The sequence below is a fragment of the Puma concolor genome, chromosome C1, assembly GCF_028749965.1.
Source record: "Puma concolor isolate L17-30 chromosome C1, mPumCon1.1.hap2, whole genome shotgun sequence".
Classification (NCBI taxonomy): domain Eukaryota; kingdom Metazoa; phylum Chordata; class Mammalia; order Carnivora; family Felidae; genus Puma; species Puma concolor.
Genome location: NC_141674.1, coordinates 44,803,344 through 44,825,821, shown reverse-complemented (window position 1 = coordinate 44,825,821; position 22,478 = coordinate 44,803,344). Strand labels below are relative to the sequence as shown.

Here is a 22,478-nt window from a genome sequence, read left to right as displayed (position 1 = left end):
TCTGTTTCTGTTTAGTTTCACCACTTAAATAGTTAAAAAAGCTACCTCGTTTTTTAAAACACTTGGTTCTCTATGTATCCTTTCCCTCTCTATCATTGAATGCATTTAAACTGCTCTGCCCAAGGGGCGCCTGGGTGGCTCAGTCAGTTTAGCATCCGACTCTTGATTTCAGCTCAAGTCATGATCTCACGGTTCACGAGTTCAAGCCCCCTGTCGGACTCTGTGCTGATGGTGCAGAGCCTGCTTGGGATTCTCTCTCTCTCCCTCTCTCTCTGCTCTCTCTCTCTCAAAATAAACAAACTTAAAAAAATAAACTGCTCTGTCTGAAAATACCACAAAGAAGCTTCTTACACCAAGCATTCACATGAAGCTAAATACTCCCGGTCCATGTGGGTATACAGATGTCGATTTTCTCTAACTCGGAGAAGCGTGTATACACTCTTCGTGGCACCATTTTGCATTCCATCCTTTTTACCCAATGTAAGTTTTACGCCTTCCCTGCTGACATGATCATGCATTTGTCTTTTGAAGTCTGCTACATTAGATGGTTCATGTGCACCAGTTCGCCTCTCCACCTGCCAACGTGGGGTCCGTGTGATGAATATGGGCTAGAAATGTCTGGGGAGTTTTGTTTTGTTTTAACAATTGACCTTCTTTTCTTTTTAAATTATTTACTTAAGATATTTTCCCGGGGCGCCTGGGTGGCTCAGTCGGTGAAGCATCCGACTTCGGCTCAGGTCATGATCTCCCGGTTCGTGCTGTGCTGACAGCTCAGAGCCTGGAGCCTGCTTCGGATTCTGTGTCTCCCTCTCTCTTTGCCCCTCCTCCCCTCTCAAAAATAAATAAACATTAAAAAAAATTTTTTTATAATAAATAAAAGACACTTTCCCCAAAGAGAGTCTACCCACCGCTGACTCTCAGGCGGCTTCATACACATTGCTTAATCTCATCCTAAGCCTCCTAAGTCAAATGGTAATAATACCATCCCCACAGGGGACTGGTATTATCATCAAGGATTAACAATAAAATAAAAGGCATCAAACTCGTAATAGACCCTAACTAAATGGAGGCAGGCATTTGTTGGCATTACTAACTTAAGGCTTTTTATTTTTCCTTTTTTTCCCAAGTTACTCTCTTACTTCCTAGCTTGCACAGTAAAGAGCTTAATTACTAATTAAGACTTAAATCGTTTAGCTTGATCTCAGCTCAACGGGTTTTCCCTTTACGGTATTTTCTTTTTAGTCAGGTATTCCAGAGACAGCACACCTTGGTGCAAATATTAATGGCGGAATTTATCAGCTCGTCACAAAATATGGGAGGAGGAGGAGGAGGAAGAGGAGGACAATGATAATAAAAATACTTAGGGCTTCACATTAGTGTCATATTAATAGCTACCATTTATTACTCACTCTCTACATGCCAGGCCCAGTGCAAGAAGCTTGATTGTTTTTTCGGACTTAATCCTCACAGGCATGCAAGTTATGAATCACAATGACCATTTTAAAGATGAGAACACTGAGTCACAATGATGTTGTGCCCCGGGCTGTACGGACAGAAGAGGCTGAGTTCACTTTCAAACCCAGGTCTGTGGGACTCCAAAGCTCACGTTCTCTCTTTGACATCGGACTGCTTCCCAGTGAACTGGAATCAGCATCTCAAAAGCAATCACGGCCAGTGGACAGACACCTGGGGGATGTCCTGGGTATGCATAGATCTCTCCAGAATCTGCTCTTTTGATGATCATTCTTTGCTGGGTGCCTGCACCGGAAACCATGACTTAATTTGAGATTCTTAACCCCAAGGCCAACATTTCAGGAAGAGCTCCCCTACCTTCAGTTATAAGCCCACCTCTGCTACTTATTGACCTTGACCTCCTTAACTTTCTAATCCATAGGGTGAGAATAATAATAGAATCTAACTCAAAGGGTTAGAATTAGGAAAACTAAATGAGCTAATACATGTGCAAATTCCTAGTACGGTACTCGGGAACTTATTAGTTCTTAGTAAATATTTCCTAGTATTATAAAATTAACACATTATTACTAAACGAGAGACTAACCTACTTCCAGTCTAGATGTCCTTGCCCCGTCCTCTTTCCTTCCCTGCATGGCTCCCTCATCCTATCCCCCACGGTACAAAAGCTGTTTGGAGATTATTTCTGCCTGGGGATAGGAATTTGGGAAGAAAACAAAATTAAACCAATCAGGCTATAAAAATTTCTCTTTGCCAAGATGGCTTTGTGCCAGGCCTGCTGGCAGTCAGAATGTATGAACCAAGGGGAGATGAAGGGTACAAGTCCCTTCAGAAAACACCACCGCCAGGATCAATCTGTGGCATGAAGTCAGACCGTGCCTCCTCTGTGACAGGCCAAGCTGGACTGGACAAGCAGGCCTCGTTGCCCCCAGAGGCCCCTGCAGAGGTCAGACCCCAATCCCCAAGTGTCACCCAGCCCGACTTTCCCAGCAAGAGAGTGAGGGCAGAGCCAGGGCCACCAGGGGGGTCCCCTCTCACAGGGAGGGGCAGACCTGGCCAGGACGTGACACATCTATCCCCGAGCAGGGGATGCTTCCTCCGGGTACCCAGTGGCGACATAACAAGCATAGGTCATGAGAGTAGACATGACCAGAGACCAGGTCAAGGTGGGGAAAGAGGGCGCAGTCTTCCGGGGAGCAAGAAAGGAAGGGAAAGCCCTGAGGGAGTAAGGTGGATAGAAGAGTGGGCTGAAAGCCGTATGCAGCTGGGAGCAGTGAGCTAGGGGGGAGGGTTGTGCCGGCCGAGGCGATGGCATGGAGACTCATCACTTGGCACCCTCTGGCTCTGCTGGGGAATCTGGTTTTGACCCTGAAGTAAATGGAACGTTTTAAGCAAGGGAGACACATGACCAGAGTTGCGTTTTTAAACAACTCACTGAACGGATATTCTTGAGGACCTACAAAGATCATGCAAAACGCTAAGAAGAACACTATGGAAACAGAATAACCCTCGCTGAGCACTCAGTGTAGCAGGGCAATGAGACTAGTTGCCAGATGATCACAATGTCACGTGGAAAGGTAATGTTTCATTAGGAAAGTTTTTTTGTTGTTTTTTTTTTTTTCTTTAAGAAAAAACGGGGGGGTGCCTGGGTGCTTCAGTCAGTTAAGCAGTCGGACTTCGGCTCAGGTCATGATCGCACGGCTCATGAGTTCGAGCCCCGCGTCAGGCTCTGTGCTGACAGCTCGGATCCCGGAGCCTGCTTCAGATTCTGTGTCTCCCTGTCTCTCTGCTCCTCCCCCACTCCTGCTCTCAATCTCTCTCTCTCTCTCTGTCTCTGCCTCTCAAAAATAAATAAAGATTAAAAAAAATTTTTTTAATAATAAAAAAAAGTTGTGAGACTTCGGGCAAAGTGCTCAACCTCTCTGTTCACCAGTATTCCTTTTATTCAAAGCAGACGTTAAAGGAGACATGGGATTTGGACCTACGGAGTGCGTATGGGGGAAGGAGGCCTAGAGGTGGAGGACAGGACGGGAAAGAACATCGATAGAGACCCAGAGGCCTTGAACGCGGAAGAGCAAAGCAGCCCCATTTGGCTGGGACCAAGCGTGTCAGAAAAACCGTGGCATAGAAAAGGCTATTAACGCTCTTTGGATTTTTACCAGGTGCTGGAGCCCCACACATGCGAACACGTTGATTCACAACCACCCCGCAAGGGAGGTGGGATTTCCCTCATTTTCCACTCCAAGCGGTTGAAATTCTAAGATGTTAAGCAGCTTGACGAAGCTCCTGAAGGGTAGAGAGTGGATTGGAACCCCCATCCTCTTACCCCAGAGCTCACACCCGCTCCACATGACCACGATCATGCCTCCCCACCCAACAACCCCCTGCAGCCACCAGGACAGGACAGCATCTTTTCCTGTGGTGGCCCCCCACACTCCCCGAGCACACTGGGCTGCCGTCACCGAGGACATCCCAGAGCCTGAGCCGCACCTGGGAAGGCAGTTCAGAAAAGGGTACTCCAAAAATTGCTTTGAGCGAAACGATGATGTCAGACAGTGCCTCTCTCCCAAAGGAGGTTCTTTGAGGAGTTCTGCAGTCATTTGGAAGTGTAAGATCACTGGAGGTTTTTAAAGCCTCAGTCACATTACTTTATATTCACACCTCTATGTTACCTTGGAGTAGTAACAAATTAAGCCGGAATCAGCTATTCACACTGAATGATTTTATAACGCTTTCTCTGCTCCCACAGCCTGGCTGTTTTAAATGCAAGCGACTTGCCTAAGGAAGCAGATAGGGTGGAAATGGCATTAAAAGAAGGTTCATAAATCACTCCAAGATCCTGGACCCTTTACTTCCAGAATTCCTTCTTCATTGATTCTCCTAGGTCTCAGCTACAGAAAAAGAAGGAAGTATGGGCAAGGAAAAAAAAAAAAATGTTACTTCTATCCACCCCCCAAAAACGTTAACAGTGTGTCTTTTGCATTGCACGGTAAATTCTGTCATAAAAACAAAAGGGAAACAAACCGGCAGGTCTTTGAGAATGGGATTGACAGTTGAAAGGGGATTGACATTTGGGGAGTTTAAAAATAGATACTCCAATAGAAAGAGCATCTGCCCGCTAAAAATATGAAGCAACACAGTCCTGCCGCACTCTGAGAGCACTGACCAGGTTATTAGGCTATTTAATAATGCCCTATTTTTAGGGCTGGGAGGCCAAGAACAGGCTGGCTTCAGTGGCTCAAATAAACACATAATGCAAGGACACTCAGAGTATGTCTCCAAAGTATCTAGAACTAAGGGCTTTTAATAAAGCAGAACAAAGTTTTCTGTGGCAAAGCAATGATTTGGCAAAGTTTTCTGTAGCTTTCACAGGCTGCTCAGGTTAATGGGAAGGGGCGGGGGGGGGGGGGGGCGGGGTGATGGCTGTATCCTTTCTCATTTTGCTGGGATCGTTAGCATGAAAGGGACCTTAGAGACTACCTAAGACTGGATATTTGATGCAGATTGGCTGCCCCCAGTCTGAACCCTCTGATTCCTACAGTGGGGAACCCCCGTCTGAGGAGGGTTGGTGATCAACAGAACTTGCCTCCCTCTCTAGGAAGCTGTCTTCTAGTGGCCCCAGAGCTACTGGAGCTGGAGCTCTAACATATGACCAAACTCAGGGTGTCAGATTCACCTGCTCAGGCTTTGGAGTCAAAAGGTAATGACTCAAAGAAGGAGGGAGGGCGAAGAATTCTTTCCAAGGGTAACGGCAAAGGCAGCGACATCTAGTTCCCAAGGGCAGTGTGGCCAATGGTGCCAATGGTCCAGTGCCCACTGCTGACAGGAGTGGCATGATCCTAAGCACTTAGTGGCACATGGGCTGCAGTGGCTTTATGGAGCCTGGTCCCTCACTGAGATTCTGGTCCTGGTTTGGCCTGTATAATCTTCCTTGTTCTTGCCAGTTCTCAGGGTCTGGTTCTTCAGGCTTCCTGGTAATCCTGTGAGCGGTAAGCCTGTGAGCGGGCCAATGTCCTTTCAATCAGTTCCTTTTCTGTTTAAATTGCCCAGAGGCAATATTTGTTCTTTACAACTAAGAACCCTGAGTGCCTGAAAAACCCAACCCTGTTTTTTACAGATGCAATTAAGAACGAGAGGACAGGAGTGCCTGGGTGGCTTTATCGGTTAAGGGTCCGACTTCGGCCCAGGCCATGATCCCGCAGTTCGCGAGTTTGAGCCCCGTGTTGGGCTCTGTGCTGACAGCTCAGAGCCTGGAGCCTGCTTCGGATTCTGTGTGTGTCTCTCTCTCTGCCCTTCCCCCACTCGCTCGCGCGTGCACGCACGCTCTCTCAAAAACAAACATTGAAAAAACAAGTGTTTAAAAAAAAAAAAAAAGAGAATGAGAGGGAAAAACACACAACTAGTTCGCATCAAATCCAGGCCTCAAAAGCAGGCCCCTGACACAGTTTAGGGTGCTTTCTCCCACATGGGTGCAGGCCTACAGAGGCACAGAAGATGTGTTCTGTCCCTGACATGTGCTCCATCTCGGATGCCTCCCCCACACCCACCACCAGAGCGGGACATGTCCGTACTTTCCTCCCCGGGGGTCACCATTGTCATGGCCTACCCACCAACTTGTTTATATATTTCCCGAGTCATTCCAAATGTCATAACCTACCTACCCTCAGTCACTTTCCCTCTGGGCCCTTCCAGGTTACAAAGTCTCTTTAGAAGCTTCCTTTCTTCCGAAAAGGATTCAGTGAGTACCTCCACATGCCTGACTCTACACAAAGCACTAAGGATCCTACGGGGAGGAAGTCAGAAATGGACTCAGATACCATGAACATCACAGGGCAGCAGGGAGACCGATGTTCATCAAATAATCACACAGGCATGTAACGACAAACACAATAACTAAGAAAAGGATAGGCTGTTAGAACAGCATTTCACCGAGGGGCCTTTTCTAGTCTAGAATTCAAGGAAGACTCCCCGAGGAAGTAACATTTGAGCTGAGATCTAAAAGTTGGTTAAGTTCATCTGGTGGGAAGAGGGGAGGGAAAATTCTAGGCAAAGGATTGGCCTTCACAGGTCCCGAAAGAGAAGCCCAGGACTAGAAACTAAAAGAAGGCCAATGTGCCTGGCAAGGGGAAAAATTAGAAGGGCTGGGCTGAACTGTGGGGTGGAGTGAGGTCACTTAGGGCCTACAAACCTTGTGAAGGAGTCTGCTCAGGGCAACAAGCAGGCATGGGATGATTTTAAGCAGAGGAGAGACACGTGGCCATATGTCCTTTGAAAAGATGGCCGCCGCTGCCCTGTGGAAAACGAATTGGAGAAGAGACTAGAGGGGAGTATTTGCAAGCAAATTAGCAGGTGGTTGCCAGAGTTCAAGGGGGAGGTGATGGTAGCTTAGAGTCAGGAGATAGGATCAGACTGGAGAGAGATGTAAAATCAACAGGACTCGGCGTTTGAGGAGATGGGAGAGAAGGTGTTAAGAAGGACGCCACATTGCTGGAGAGTCAGTGAAGTTATTCACCAAAAGAGGCAGTGTAGAAGGGTTGGTTTTGAGAGAGACACCATGAGGCTGGTTTTAAGTAAATGGACTTCGAGGTGCCTTTGAGACTTTTGAATGGAAAGGGCAAAAGACGAGGCTCTGAATGTCAGGAGAGAAGATCGGAGGAAAGGTGTACCTTTGAGTGTGGCCTTGCGACCTAAGTTAGCTCCTCTTCGGCCAAGACGAGTTCTCAGAGAGCCCAGGCCTCTTAAATCAACCTTTGCCTGAGTTCCTTGCAAAACGGAGCACATTTTTGGCAGGAACAGGCCAGAAATCACCCCCAACATAGCACAACTGCTTCAAAGCCAGGCTGCCCGTGGCCTCTGGAGACGAGCTTCAAGCGCCCAATCTCCTCCCTCTGCTTCACTCGTTCCCTGCAGAGTCCAGGTCTGGGCGATTTCATCGCTTGTTACGAGAAAAAGAAACCACCACGAAATTTCTCATCCACTTTCACCTCCTCTCCTGGGTGGTCCTATCCGGAGGGAATCTGCTGCGTCGCATTTCTCTTCACCGGGGATACCAAACCCACCGACGTGAATCGGGAAACTTCGCTCTCTTTGCCACCCCCCCCCCACCACACTCCCCTCCCTCCTGCGCTTGCTCTGCGTCCCAAGCAGCTGATGCTGTGGGCCACCAACCTGGGCTCCGTTGGTCTCTGAGTTCCAGTTGGGTCTGGCGCTGGCGGGAGATGGAGAGCTAGACCCATCCCTCCACGCGCCAGTAATGGCTGCACCCCTCCAGGACCTCAGCCCCCAACCCCGGGGAGTCCCTCCTTCATGAGTCCAGCTCCCGAGAGGCCTAAGTGGTGGCGGAGACTGCCCACCGCAGCCAGTCCCGGTCGCCCCCGCAGTCCTGGCAGTTCCCCTTCCTGCCCTTGCCTCTATGAAATCATCCCTTTGTCCAATTCGCTTCCAAGTTCCATCCAGGTGTACGTCTTCCTGCCACAGGACCCTGACTGACACACCTGCCCTTGTCCCTTTTCATTAGGGGAGCAGGGGCTAGACGGTTGAAACATTAAAAGACAACAGGGGTCACACAACCATAAAGTCACGGGCGAAGTGTAAGCACCTGTCAGGCAGGGACTCAACTCGCATTTTTGCACCTTCCTGACTTTTGAAAGCAAACCCCCCCAACCTGCCTCAGAAACACTTCCTGGTGGGCGCGGCTCGTGTTTCTCACCAACGTGGCTAAATTCCCGACCAAAAGACATTTCCGAAGGTCGGTTGACTTAGATTTTTTTTTTTTTTCCCCCTGAAACACCGAGCAACACTGATTAACAAGGAAAGGTCTGTTAATTTTCAGTGAGTTGGCTTCTATAAACAGGCAGTATGTGAAATTCTGAAGTAAGTAAAAAACCTGTGTCCTCCCTTCATGCTGCTCCGGGGCTTTGAGTCTCTTCCACAGGAAAGGAAGGAGAAAAGGTAGCTAGTGATACTCAGCTGTTAGTGACCTGTGACAGCTCTTCAGAGTCCTGGAATAATTGTAAAGCAGTGTATCTGGTTTTCCCATACAGCAGGCTCTCACTCCTGTATCCCCTCAGGTCTGTCTGTCTGTCTCTCTCTCTCTCTCTCTCGTACCCCCGGAGAAAAAATGGAGAAACCATCAAAAGAGAGTATTTGTTGAGTAACAGTGGGTCAGTATGGTCCTTTGGTGGCCACGCTGGTGGTGGTGGCTCAGAAGAGAGACGTCACTTCGTCTTTCTTAAGGTCTTCTTTTCACTGGAGTTGGAGTGTAGTCTATGCCTCCGACTTTTGCATAGCCCACATTCCACCTAATCTTTATTCCTTTCCTCTGACTCTGCTATGGCACCTTATGGTAGCTGACAAGTAGGCATGTTAGGTGTGCCTGTATTATTTTTGACACAGGAGAGTTGTGGTAAACACACAGACGCCATTACGGCTGATGGATTGCCTGATACTGTATCTGTGTTGAGTATGGCAGTAAGCTTAGTCCTAGAGGAGGCAATGATTCACGCCTCCCCCAAATAATGAAAACAGCACCTAGGTAAATGAGCAGATGAAGGTGGAGTTAAAAAATGTGTAAGCATCCCCAACTTCACCTTGAAGAGCTCCCCAGTGCCTTGGCTTAGCATTTGAGATTTCCCATTGGCTGCCTCCTCCCTACGTCTCTAACCTTCCATATACAGATTCTCTATCCGAGTCCTGTGCCCTCACCCAGGCCTACCTCTGTGCCTTTTCCTCAAACCCAGTGAGAGAGATGATCCAGGGATTCATCACAGCCTTTACTTCTTCCCTCTTCCATCCGCAAAATATCTAGCATGCACCTATGCTCCAGATGTGGGAGAAGGATGGGCTAACCCAGTCCCGAACTGACCGGGAGCTGAGGGGTAAGGTTGCCTGACCTCATAACCCTTGCATGGCTTCGGCTTCATCAGTAAGATAAAGAGTGGGGGAGGGGGGAGCGGCGCCTGGGTGGCTCAGTTGGTTGAGCATCCGACTCTTGATAACGGCTCAAGTCATGATCTCATGGTTCGTGCGTTCAAGCCCCCCATTGGACTCTCTGCTGTCACCACAGAGCCCGCTTCAGGTCCTCTGTCTGCCCCTCACTCTCTGTCCCTCCCCCACTCATCCCCTCGTCCACTCGTTCTCTCTCCCTCAAATAAATAAATAAAAACTCAAAAAACTTTTTTGAAATAAAATGAAGTTAGATGGGGTCAGAGACAGAGGCAGGGAACAGATGACATAAGGTAAGGAACTTGGATTTTCTTTTCATTGGGATAGTAAGCCTTCTAATAATTTTAAGTAAGAAATCTGACATGATCTGATTTAAGTATTTTACTTTTTCATTTTGAAATAATTATAGATCCACAAGAAGTTACACAAAAAATGTACAGACAGGTCTCGAGAACCCTATACCCCCCCTTCCCCAATGTTAGCATTTATGGAACCACAGTACCATGAAATGGACATTGCTACAATCCACAGAGCTTATCCAGATTTCTCCAGTAGATGTGTGCTCGTGTGTGTGTGTGTGTGTGTGTGTGTGTGCATGTGTGAGTATCTATAGGCAATTGTTCTAGGCAATTTTGTACCACGGAGCTTTGCACAACCACCTCCCCAATGAAGATTCAGAGCTGACCCACCGTGTGGCCCTCTTGTAGCCATGCCTACACTCTCCCCACAAGCACTAACCCTGGCAATCACTAATCTGTTTTCCATCTCTATAATTACAACATTTCAAGAATATTACATAAGTGGAATCGTACAGTATGTAATCTTTCGAAATTGCTTCTTGCACAGGGTATAATTCCCTTGAGATCATCCAACTTGTTGCCCATGTCAAGAGTTCATTCCTCCTTACTATGGAGTCATGTTCTATGCTAGGTATGTACTACCCATTGGAGGACATCTGGGTTCTTTCCAGGTTTTAGCTATTATGAATGATACGACCATTTGTGTGCAGGCTTCCACATGAGCATAAGTTTTCATTTCTCTGGAATAAATGCCCAAGGGTGCAATTTCTGCATTGTATGGTATGTGAGTTTATTATTTGTGGATTTAGTTTCCATTTACCTAATGGCTAATGATATTGAACACCTTTTTCTGTCATTACTTGTCCTTTGTGTTTCAATAGTGTCTCAACATGTTTTTTTGCCCATTTTCTGATTGCATTGTTTCTTGAACTTTACTGTTGAATTTTGAGTGATCTTTGTATATTCTAGAGAGAAGCCCTTTGCCAGATAGGTGATTTGTGAATATTTTCTCTGATCTGTGGCTTATATTTTCATCTTAAAAAAAATTTTTTTTAATATTTATTTTTTAGCGAGAGATAAAGAGAGAGACAGAGTGCAAGCAGGGGAGGGGCAGAGAGAGAGGGAGACACAGAATCCGAAGCAGGCTCCAGGCTCCAAGCTGTCAGCTCAGAGCCTGACGCAGAGCTCAAACCCATAAACCGCGAGATCATGGCCTGAGCCAAAGTTGTACCCTTAATCGAATGAGCCACCCAGGTGCGCCTTATCTTTTCGTCTTTTAAACAAAGTCTTCACAGAGCAAAAATATTTAATTTTGATGACATCCAGTTCATCATTTTTTCCTTTTTTTGGGATTGTGCCATTGGTGTCAAATCTAAGCAGTCTTTACTTCATCCTAAATCTTGAAGATTTTCTATGTTTTACCTAAAAGCTTTGTGGTTTTAGGTTTACATTTAAATCTTGGTCCTAGTTTTAGCTAATTCTGTGAAGATTAAGTCACATTTTTATTTCTTACCTTATTTGATTCTATTTATTTTTTGCCTATGTATGCCCAGTTGTATTGGCACCAGTTTTTGCAAAAGCTATCCTTTCTTCATTGAATTGCTTTTGCAACTTTGTAAAAAGTCAGCTGGGCGTATGTCTAGGTCTAATTCTGGGTCCTCTATTCTATGCCATTGATCTGTGTGTCCGTCTGCCAGTGCCATACTGTCCTGATTACTGCAGCTATATAGTAAACTTAACTTGGGAGCGATTCCTCCCAAGTTACTCCTCCTTTCTAGACAGTTTTAGCTGTTCTAGGTCCTTTGCCTTGGCAAATAAATTTTAAAATAAGCTTCTCTAATCTGTAAAAACTCTTGCTAGGCCTTTGACAGGAATTTCATTAAGCCTGTAGATCAATTGGAGGAGAACTAACATCTTCACCATGTTGAGTTTCAGTAAATGAATAATAAAGGAAACTTACCTTCTTTGATTTCTTTCATCTATATCTTATCACGTTTAGCATACAGATCCTGTACATGCTTTGTTAGATTTATATTTAGATATAAATAAGTATTTCATTTGCTGAGGGGCTGTTGTAAATAGTATTGTGGTTTTAATTTCAACTTCCACATCTTCCTTGTTGGTGTATAGAATTTTATGTGTGTTCATTTTGTAATCTGATGCCGTGCTGAACTTATTTGTTCTGAGATTTGTTTTGTTTCCTTTGGAGGTTTTGTGGGCTTTTTCCCCACTCCCCATTGATTCCTTGGGTTTGTCTACATGATAGACAATCATGTTGTCTGCAAATCAAGACAATTTTATTTCTTCCTTTCCAATCTGTATGTCTTTTCTTTCTTTTTCCTGCCTTATTGTGCTGGCGAGGATTTCTAGTACTATGCTGAAAGTGGTAAGAGTGAGCATTCTTACCTTTTTCCTAATCTCAGGGAGAAAGCATTTAGTTTTTCACCATTCAGTATAATGTTGCTTGTAGAATTTCTTTTGTAGGTGCTCTTTATCAGGTTGAGAAGTTTCCTTCCATTTCTATTTCTTGAAAGTTTTCATGAACGGGTATTGAATTTTTGTCAAATGCCTTTTCTGCATCTATTGATATGATCATGTGGATTTTCTTCTTTAGCCTGTTAATATGATGGGTTGCATTGATTGATCTTCAAATACAAACCAGTCTTGCATACCTGGAATAAACAACCTTTTTGGTTGTAGTATATAATTTTGTTGCACATTGAGGCACCTGGGTGGCTCAGTTGAGCATCAGACTCTTGATTTTCTCTCAGGTCATGATCCCAGAGTCATGAGATTGAGCCCCACATTGAGCTCCATGCTGGGTGTGGAGTCTGCTTAAGATTCTCTCTCTCCCTCTCTCTCTGCCCCTCCTCCCAACTCATGCTCTGTCTCTAAAATAAAAATAAAACTTAATTAAAAAAATCTTTTGCAGGGGCGCCTGGGTGGTGCAGTCGGTTAAGCGTCCGACTTCAGCCAGGTCACGATCTCGCGGTCCGTGAGTTCGAGCCCCACGTCAGGCTCTGGGCTGATGGCTCGGAGCCTGGAGCCTATTTCCGATTCTGTGTCTCCCTCTCTCTCTGCCCCTCCCCCGTTCAGGCTCTGTCTCTCTCTGTCCCAAAAATAAATAAAAAACGTTGAAAAAAAAATTAAAAAAAAAAATCTTTTGCATATTGCCAGATTCACTATGCTAACATCTTGTTGGGTATTTTTACACCTAAGTTCCTGAGAGATATTGGTTGATTTATACTTTTAAAAGATTGCTCTGGTTTCTTGGTGGAGAATGGATAGAAGGGCATGACTGGCAGTTAGTAAACTAGTTAAATGTTGTTATTTTCTCTCAACCTTGAGCTTCTCCCTCAACCTTTTTTTTTTAAATTTTTTTTTTCAACGTTTTATTATTTATTTTTGGGACAGAGAGAGACAGAGCATGAACGGGGGAGGGGCAGAGAGAGAGGGAGACACAGAATCGGAAACAGGCTCCAGGCTCTGAGCCATCAGCCCAGAGCCTGACGCGGGGCTCGAACTCATGGACCGCGAGATCGTGACCTGGCTGAAGTCGGACGCTTAACCGACTGTGCCACCCAGGCACCCCATCTCCCTCAACCTTAATCTGCATTTGCTTCTGAAATTATGTTTGCCTTCCCTGGGTCCAAGGAACACTACAATCTGATTGAATATAACCCTGGTGACCCTAACCCACCAGCTCCAATGAGTTTGCTCCAACTTCAGCAAGAAGAAAGAAACTTTCCATTCCGGCCATACAAGTCCTTGTGTTCAGCATGCCATGTACCTTGTTTATGCCCTACCCTGCCCTCAAGATGTCATTCAAATCTTGGAACCACCTCAAGCTTTCCTAACCATTCCAGTCAGCTGGGAATTGTTCCTTCCTGTCAGCTCGTACAGATCTTATTGTCCACGCTACTCACTTTAATTAATTAATTAATTGCACTTAATTAATTCACTTATGCAGTCAGTAAACATTCATTGAGCACTTTCTATCTTACAGGCACTTTGTAGATACTGGGACACAGCTGTGACCAAAAGGGATGCAATGGAATTTATAGTCTAGCATTAAATAAAGGTTCACACAAGCATATATGTGTACACATTATGTTTGTGTGTATATGTAATGTGTGTGCATATACACTGTAAAGAGAGAGAGAGAGCTACAAATCAAGATACGTGCTGTGAAGACAAAGTATGGGATGTTTGGAATAGACTACTTTCATTTATTTTTTTCTGCACATATTCCGGTGTAGTCTAAGTTCCTTGAGAATAAAGACCATATTCAATAGTGCTTAGTCAAACTTAGAATCTAACCCATAATAGGTAAGCAGTGGATGTTTATTAATGATGATAGTGACCATGAAGAAAAACAGTATTGTTTGAGGAAGACTCTTAAGTACTAGGAGCTGAAGAAAAGACACTTTGCATTCCTGAAAAAAGTAAGTGATCTGTTGAAACCTGGGTGGCTCAGTCAGTTAAGCATCTGACTTCGGCTCAGGTCATGATCTCGCGGTCTGTGAGCTCAAGCCCCGCGTCAGGCTCTGTGCTGACAGCTCAGAGCCTGGAGCCTGCTTCACATTCTGTGTCTCCCTCTCTCTCTGCCCCTCCCCTGCTTGTGCTCTGTCTCTCTCTCTCTTAAAAATAAATAAACATTAAAAAAAAATTTTTAAAGCAATCTATAGAATGCATTCTTTGTTAGTTTAAAACACCAGGAAAAAAATAAATTAAAAAAAAAATAAATCACCAGGGCACTATCTCTGAGTGTTTTATCTCTGGCAGGGCTCTGAAAATTGTTTTGAAATGCCTACCTATTTACCTCAAATGTACATACATCCAATCTCCAAATTATCGTTTTCTAGGACTGTGCATATGGTGTACCGATATATGTCCAACAGTGGACTCCTTCAAAGCAAAAACAAAACAGAGTTGTAACATTTGCTGGGATCTGTGGTGCAAATACTCCCACCATGGCCAATTCAGAGCTACCAACATGCTGTCACTAAACACAGAGATGGGAAGAAATGCATAGTAGTACCTTTGTTAAACACCAAACAGACACAGCACACGCGACATCAAAAAGCATAGTTAGTAGTAACATATTAGGAAGTGGTGGGGGCTTTTTTTTCTTTGAGTATTGCCTTTTTCAATAAAATTTATTGAATTAGAAGTTCATATAATTTGGGGCGCCTGGGTGGCTCAGTCGGTTGAGCATCCGACTTCGACTCAGGTCATGATCTCACGGTCCCATCCGTGAGTTCAAGCCCCGTGTCAGGCTCTGTGCTGACTGCTCAGAGCCTGGAGCCTGTTTCGGATTCTGTGTCTCCCTCTCTCTCTGACCCTCCCCCATTCATGCTCTGTCTCTCTCTGTCTCAAAAATAAATAAATGTTAAAAAAATAAAAATAAAAATAGGGGCGCCTGGGTAGCTCAGTCGGTTAAGCGCCCGACTTCAGCTCAGGTCACGATCTCGCGGTCCGCAAGTTCGAGCCCCGCGTCGGGCTCTGGGCTGATGGCTCAGAGCCTGGAGCTTGCTTCCGATTCTGTGTCTCCCTCTCTCTCTGCCCCTCCCCCGTTCATGCTCTGTCTCTCTCTGTCTCAAAAATAAATAAACGTTAAAAAAATTTAAAAAAAAATAAAAATAAAAGAAGTTCATATAATTCAACTTTAACGACTGTATGGATCAGCTGGCTCAAAACGTTCCTAAAAATTTAGAAATTGGCTCTCATGACACCTAGGAGCCAACTCCCCCACCCCACGGTGCAGCTTAATAGACCCATATATGTCCCAGATGGGATCCCCCTGTCTACTTCAACTAGGAAGTCTGGAAAAGTTAAGCATTCATTTTCCCAACTTGCAGTGAGATTGAGTGGCCAGTGAGACATGACACTGCTGGGGGGCGGATAGTGGTCTGGAAAAGCTTTTTGCTCTTCTAGTATAATGACTACATGAGTGTTTTACCCTTCCTACCTATCTCAGATATGAATATGATGTCTGGAGCTGCAGCAGCCATTTTGGAACCATGAGGCAATATGCCTGAGGAAAAGGCCAAGAGAATTGAAGAGCCACTGGCTGTGGGTTCACTGGACTCCCAGACTAAAACCAAACCTGCATATTCCATCAGACCTGGTGTTGTATAAGGGAGAAAGCACTTATTCCTTTAAGTGCTTATGTTAAGTTTTCTGCTACTTATAGCCAAAACTATCACCAGCCCGTATAGGAATTAAAGGCAACTGATACAACAGGGATAGTCTTGGGTGGTTTTCATCTTCTTTAAGTTTCACAACACTAGGAGAGATGACATTTATAAAAATGTATAATTTATCATGGCTAGTCACACTTTAAAGGAAGGGTGGGGTTTTTTGTTTTCGTTTGAAAGAGAGAGACTATGTGTGCGTGCGTGCATGTCAGCATGGTAGGGGGAGAGGGGGAGAGAGAGTCTTAAGCAGGCTTCATGCTGGGCACGGGGCTCAATCCCATGACTGTGAGATGGTGACCTGAGCCGAAATCAAGAGCTGGATGCTTAACTGACTGAGCCACTGAGGTGCCCCAAGGAAGTGTGTCTTAAAGGATGATTTGAGAGAGCTGCAGCTATGTGGACCTTAAAAACTTAATTTCAGTGTAAGTTTGCAAAGGTTTGAACACTTAGCCCTCTTCAGTAAATTAAAAGCACATCAGGGGCATCTGGGTGGCTCAGTCGGTTAAACGTCTGACTTCAGCTCAGGTCATGATCTCGTGGTCTGTGAGTTTGAACCCCGCGTTGGGCTCTGTGCTGACCGCTCAGAGCCTGGACCCTGCTTCAGATTCTGTGTCTCCCTCGCTCTCTGCCCTTCCGACACTCGCACTCTCTCTCTCTCTCTCAAAAAGAAATAAACATTGGGGCGCCTGGGTGGCGCAGTCGGTTAAGCGTCCGACTTCAGCCAGGTCACGATCTCGCGGTCCGTGAGTTCGAGCCCCGCGTCAGGCTCTGGGCTGATGGCTCAGAGCCTGGAGCCTGTTTCCGATTCTGTGTCTCCCTCTCTCTCTGCCCCTCCCCCGTTCATGCTCTGTCTCTCTCTGTCCCAAAAATAAATAAACGTTGGAAAAAAAAAATTAAAAAGAAATAAACATTAAAAAATTTTTTTAATAAAAGCACATCACAGACATTTCCTTTGGACAAATTAGACACAAACTACCTATTGATAGACGTAGCATAGCATCCACGCCTACATTCTACCGAGCGAGTAAGGACATTTGTTTTGATTAACAAGCGCCAGGAAAGATTTTTCCTTTTATCAAAGTTGGCCTGGGTTTCAAGGAGATAAAGAACAGGTTTAACTCCCTTGGGGCTGGGTGGTGGCAGCTACTGAGGAGGAAGAACTGCTTGCTATGGGGTGGCTGGTCCTCTCCTAGGCACACCAGAGGCCTCTTTCCCAGGGGTCTGGAATTCTCCCAATGAGAACCGAGAAGGAAACATGGGAGAGCACGGGGCTTCCGGGGCTCAATCAGCCAGTCACCCAGTGGTTAGAAGTCCCTGGGCCTTCCAAATGTATGGAAGGTGGAGGCCTCCCTGACGTGAGTCAGGAGCACTGGGAAATTGCACAAAGTTCCAAGGGAGAAAAGCGAGGGTGGGGTGACAGCCGCCACACCAGGAGATACTTAAACATGGTTGGATGCGTTCATTCCCACTGGAGGAGTGGAATTCCTGCCAGGCAGCCGTTCTCCAGTCATTCAGAGGAGGGACGTGTACTGAGTGTCCACTGTCCATGACGTCCTGGGAATGTAGCAAAGGAGCAGACGGAGGTCCTGCTCCCATAGAGTCTTCAGTTTACTAGAGAAAACAGTTAAAAACGAGGTATAATGAAACGGGGTGAGTGTCACAATACCTGAAGGCTACTATTTACAATTCATTCGCTTACCTCTGTGTGGTGCCACAGAACGAAGAGAGCGTTGGACAAGAGCATCAGTCCAAGCCTTGCTTGGTTAAGCCACACATAGACATTCTTCGGTTGTCTGTCCTTGAGTAAATCTCTTTACCCTTTCCATGTTTCTTTTTACTTTAAAATGATGTCAAGCTAGATGGTTCTGATTCTATTTTATATATTAAAAATAGAGGTGGGGGGGGGCACCTGCATGGCTCAATCATCCAACTCTGGTTAAACGTCCAACGTGGTTAAACGTCCAACTCTTCATTTCGGCTCAGGTCACGATCTCACAGTTCGTGGGTTTGAGCCCCACATCGGGCTCTGTGCTGACAGCTCGGAGCCTGCTTGGGATTCTGTGTCCCTCTCTCCCTGCCCCTCCCCTGCTTGCTCTATATCTCTCTCAAAATAAATACAAATAAAAACTTTAAAAATAGCAGTGGTAACTCTTAAGAATATCTCCCACCTGCTTGCGATTGCCCCATTTGGTCAAGTACCATTTCATTGTTTATCGGCGTGTCCTGAAGTTTGTTCCAAGGAATACATTATTTCCTGAGCGTTTCCTGTTTCTACATGGATCTAACTTGGGTTTCCTGGGCCTGCCTTCCTAGTACTGAAAGCCAGATCTGAGGTTGCTCAGCTCACTGCTGGCAATACCATCATTCTACAGCAAGGGCAGGTCTTTTGAACTGGTTCTTCTACGTAAGTATATTTTCAAAGCAGTATTAACTCAAAGTCTTAAGTTCCTTGGAGAACCAAGGATCAGCTTGTAGAAGTCCATAAATCTTTCAAAGGCATGTTAAAAATGGATACAAAAATCTGTGTGCGTGTGTGTGTGTGTGTGTGTGTGTGTGTGTGTGTGTGTGTTGGGGAAAAAGAGTTCAAGGGGTTCATCAGATCTTCAAAAGTGCCCATAATGCCCAAAGACTTAGGAACTTTAGGCTGGAGATTATGATATAATCTTGACATGGTCTCTCCATCTTCTGAATGTCTCTGTTTCTTACACCTTTTACCATTGTTACTATAGGGGTGTGTATCTTTCCTACCAGACTATTCCTTCCTTAGGAGTGGAGATTGTATCTTATTGAAACAAGTTACACACACACACACACACACACACACACACACACAGATTTTGGAGTCAGACAGCAAAACCCACCATAATACCGCTTTCCCAGCTATGGAGATGGACAGCAGAGGGGCACATGACCCCCACTGGCCAATTGAGTTCCTTTCTAAGATTTTGCTAAGTGGCACTGGCTGGGCGGGCAGGGGGCCGTGGGATCCTTTCCTCTCTGGCTGCACATAGACCTAAGCTGTGCATAGGCCTGTGTCCTTTCTCGCGAGGACATCAGTCTGTAAAAGGAATGAACAGACCTGGCAAACAGACGGAAGCGGAGGTACGAGAAAGAGAACTTGCTGGTTTCAAGGCTCCAAGCTTCTCAGTGGCATGAAGCAAAAGACGCCCCTCTTCACCAAAGCAAATTTGCATTCAAATCTGTCCCATGCAACCAGAGTCTGGAGCTCATCCGTGAGTAGAGCTAATAACGTCTACACCTCAGGTGTGGTGAAATTAAAGTAGCACGTAGCGAAGAAACTGCCAGTGAGCTTTTACCCGGCTTGTGACTGTCCCATCTCAACAGGTACCTTTTATTTGTTCTTCAGTGTGTGCCAAGGGACTCTAATTACACAGGCTGTTACTAGGTTTTCTCTGAGTTGAAAAAAATGACTAAATAATTTGATAAAGGCTTGCTTAAACAAAACTCTTTCCCAAGGGACTTTCCAGAGTCTCCAGTCTTCTATGTTGCCTCTTGAATTCCCAGCTTGGGCAAAGTCACATGACCACAGGGCCCTACGTCAAGAAGCATCTGTGAACACGTTTTAGGAACCGCGGCCTCTGTGGCCAATTCAGGAGTTGTGCTGTCACAAACACTGCTTCAGGGACAACCTGACGGTCATCCAGTCCTTTTTCTACTGAAGCAGAAGTCCAGCAGCTTTTCATCCCCCGTTCTGATGATTACCAGCCATGAGCCTTGGAAAGTCACTTGCTTTCCCTGAGTCTCCGTTTCGGTCACCAGTAAGGTGATGGTAATAGACTGCACGACATCCAAGAACCCATCCAATTACGCAGGCCTCTGCTCGTGGGATTATAAAAGGTTCTGAGAGGATTGAATGCAGGGGGCAGTGGACACTCTGGGCCTAGGAAGGTCAAGAACGGCCCAGGCGGTTGAGTGGGGAGAAGTGAGCTGAAACAGGGAAATGCAATGAGGGCTCACAGCCGTCACCAGAACCAGCTCCATTTTGGGAGGGGGATCTTATGCCAACGTTCTAGCATAGCAATCTCTGGATTTTCTCACCCCTCTTAAATTGAAATTTCTAATAGTACTGGATTCTATGGGTTTGTATATTGTTTTATGGGGCCTCATAAAACAAAAGGTTAAAATGACACAATTTTCCCTTGTGGGTCCTCAAAGGCCAAGAAAACCCTTCAGCAAGAGGCAGAGAGCACAGATCGTCACGATTCAGACTCCGAGTCCTGAAAAGCATTGGGTTCTTTCCATTCTTATTCAGTTGAAATGTGATCAAGACAGCTGTGAACCAAACCCTCTTCTCTTCTGTGACCATCAACTAACCAACAGGAACCCGTAGTGTTCCTAGGGATGCTGGTAAGTGTCAATGAGATGCCAAAGAGAAAACCTTTCGAAAACTGCAAAGCACTCCACGAATATATTATTTTTATTGCTATTCCTAACGTTTAAAGTATTAATCCTGGCTTTCCCACAGACATGACTTCAGGCGAGTGATTCGTCAGCTCCACCCTTTATATAAAACAAACGCAGTGAGGGATGGGAGAGATTAACTCGAAAATGATGGGAGACGCCTTTGAAAATTGAGGGTCACTGCAATACTCACTAATTAATAGTAACCATGCAATTGTGAAGTTATAAATAGCTCCGCATCCTAGCAGAACCCAGAGTGCTCTGCTACTTTTTTACTTGTAGCCATTTTCATTCAGCCCATTAGCTCCACTGGCCTATAATTAGCACAACACCCTGGAAAATTAATCCAGCCTGGTGAGTCAACATTGGGGAAATGAAACAGACCTCTAAATCGTGTTGGAATCCAGCTGAAGTCTGAGAGCCGGGTCCTCCTGGTTTCAGAGGGAACTAAAAGCCTCAAATCTTGATTTTCTAGCTAAAGATAGAGGAGTCCTTCACTGTATTCTCGACAACCGAGTTTCAACGTTGCTATTAAGGTAAATATATCCCTTATTGCAATTTTCAGTCAGTCGGAGAATTGCAGCCTGTTACAATATAGTCATACAATGTATGACATAAAATGCAACTTTGGAGAAATGAAACCTGCTGATACAATGAAGACAAAGTGTCCAAATCTCTACCTTCTGGCAGAGACTCTGAGGTCAGCCTGAGCAGGAGGGTTCTGAGGGCCAGACTAGCAGAGGAAATCTTTTCCTGGAAACTGAGATTGCTGAAATCCGAGCCCAGGGAAAGAGGTACCCAATAGGCAGGGAGGGAAGTCACATGTTACTGTAGACAGGAGTCAACAAGCAGATTAAAAGCAATATGGAAGGCTCGAATATGGTGCCGTGAAGGTCGTCAAGAAGACGTGACTGCCAGTTGACCCAAGCTGAACTTGGGCCATCAGAGGCCTCTCACCCACCTTCCCTGTCCTTAGAATGGGCATTTCATTTGCCTTCACCATGCTAGAAGCTATCCCATCAGAGCCTTGAGATAACAATGTGGTACTGAGACCATCTGAACAGTGTACATTACTGAACCCTGTTAATGCCTCTACATAGACTTTTAAGATTTAGCAGGCAGGCGCAGAGATGCATTTGTCTTATGGCCACCCAAGACCAGCCTCATTTAAGTAAGTTTGCCTGCCTATTAAAACTGCCACCTACTAACATGGAGTGATGGAGTGGTCTGCCTCTTGCGTCGGTCTCTCCTGGCCCTCCGTGTAAAGGGCTCAGTTTGTGAAACGAGATACGGAACCAGCTACCCAGGAGCAAGGAGGTGAAAATGAAGAGCAGTGGGTAAAGATGGGCGTGTGTGCTTCTCCTAAAATGCTTTTGGCTTTCTTCAGCGGGCACATAGTGCCATGTGTAGGTGAGTGTGTGGAGTTAAAGGCCAGGCACTAGGTCATCAGAGAAATAAATGGGTCCTTTCATCTTTCTCTTTTTGTAAAGTCGTTTCACTTTCCAAATTAAATATCCCCAGTATCCTTTCCTTGTAAATGTTTATCCGCTTAAACTGTTTTGTTTCCAATGTACACGTGTGATATGATTGGGGAAGTCTGCACGCAAACTTTCCTAGTGAAATGTCAGCTCATGTAAGGCCAAAGTCATCGTCTTCCCTTTTGGTTCAAACTCTGACTTCAGATTACCTAGCCTTCAAGTCTAGAAGTTTTTCCTTTTCCTGGATCGTCAAATCCAATCGCCAAGTCCTGAAGAATCTACTCTACTTCTGCATATGCTTCTTTTCATTCTCCCCCCGCACCACACCTGCTTATTTAATCTCTTGTGTCCGACACATTAATACCATTTTAATCTCCAGAAAGCACATTCAACCACATCATTCCCTGACTCAAAACATTGAATGGCTGCCCACTGCCTAACAAATTAAAGAAAACTCCTCGGTTTGGCAGTCAACACCTTGGCCTTACCTCGCCTGCCTCCTCTCCACTTGACAATCTAATAGCATATATTTATGCTGTGGATGGTTGGATTTGTAACTCACCTGCTACAAGGGAAAGGCCTTCCAAAGTGGAGGGAAGGGAAGGAATCTGCACGCCCAGGGGATAGTTCTGCCCATTAGTCACAGGGCGCCAGGGAAAATT

The 22,478-nt window shown here is 45.5% G+C and overlaps 2 long non-coding RNA genes across 2 annotated transcripts in view; both read right to left on the bottom strand.

The window, feature by feature from the left end:
* Positions 1-22,478, bottom strand: part of LOC147578029 (uncharacterized) — a 42,172-nt gene extending 19,694 nt beyond the window's left edge. The window contains exon 1 of the long non-coding RNA XR_015254720.1: positions 22,379-22,478. This is a non-coding gene — a long non-coding RNA (uncharacterized LOC147578029). The remainder of the gene's footprint in view (positions 1-22,378) is intronic.
* LOC147578030 (uncharacterized) lies at positions 1,380-8,123 on the bottom strand. The gene is made up of 3 exons (XR_015254719.1): positions 7,642-8,123; positions 2,060-2,162; positions 1,380-1,758 (listed from the first exon to the last, which is right to left on the bottom strand). It is a non-coding gene; the product is annotated as an uncharacterized LOC147578030 (long non-coding RNA).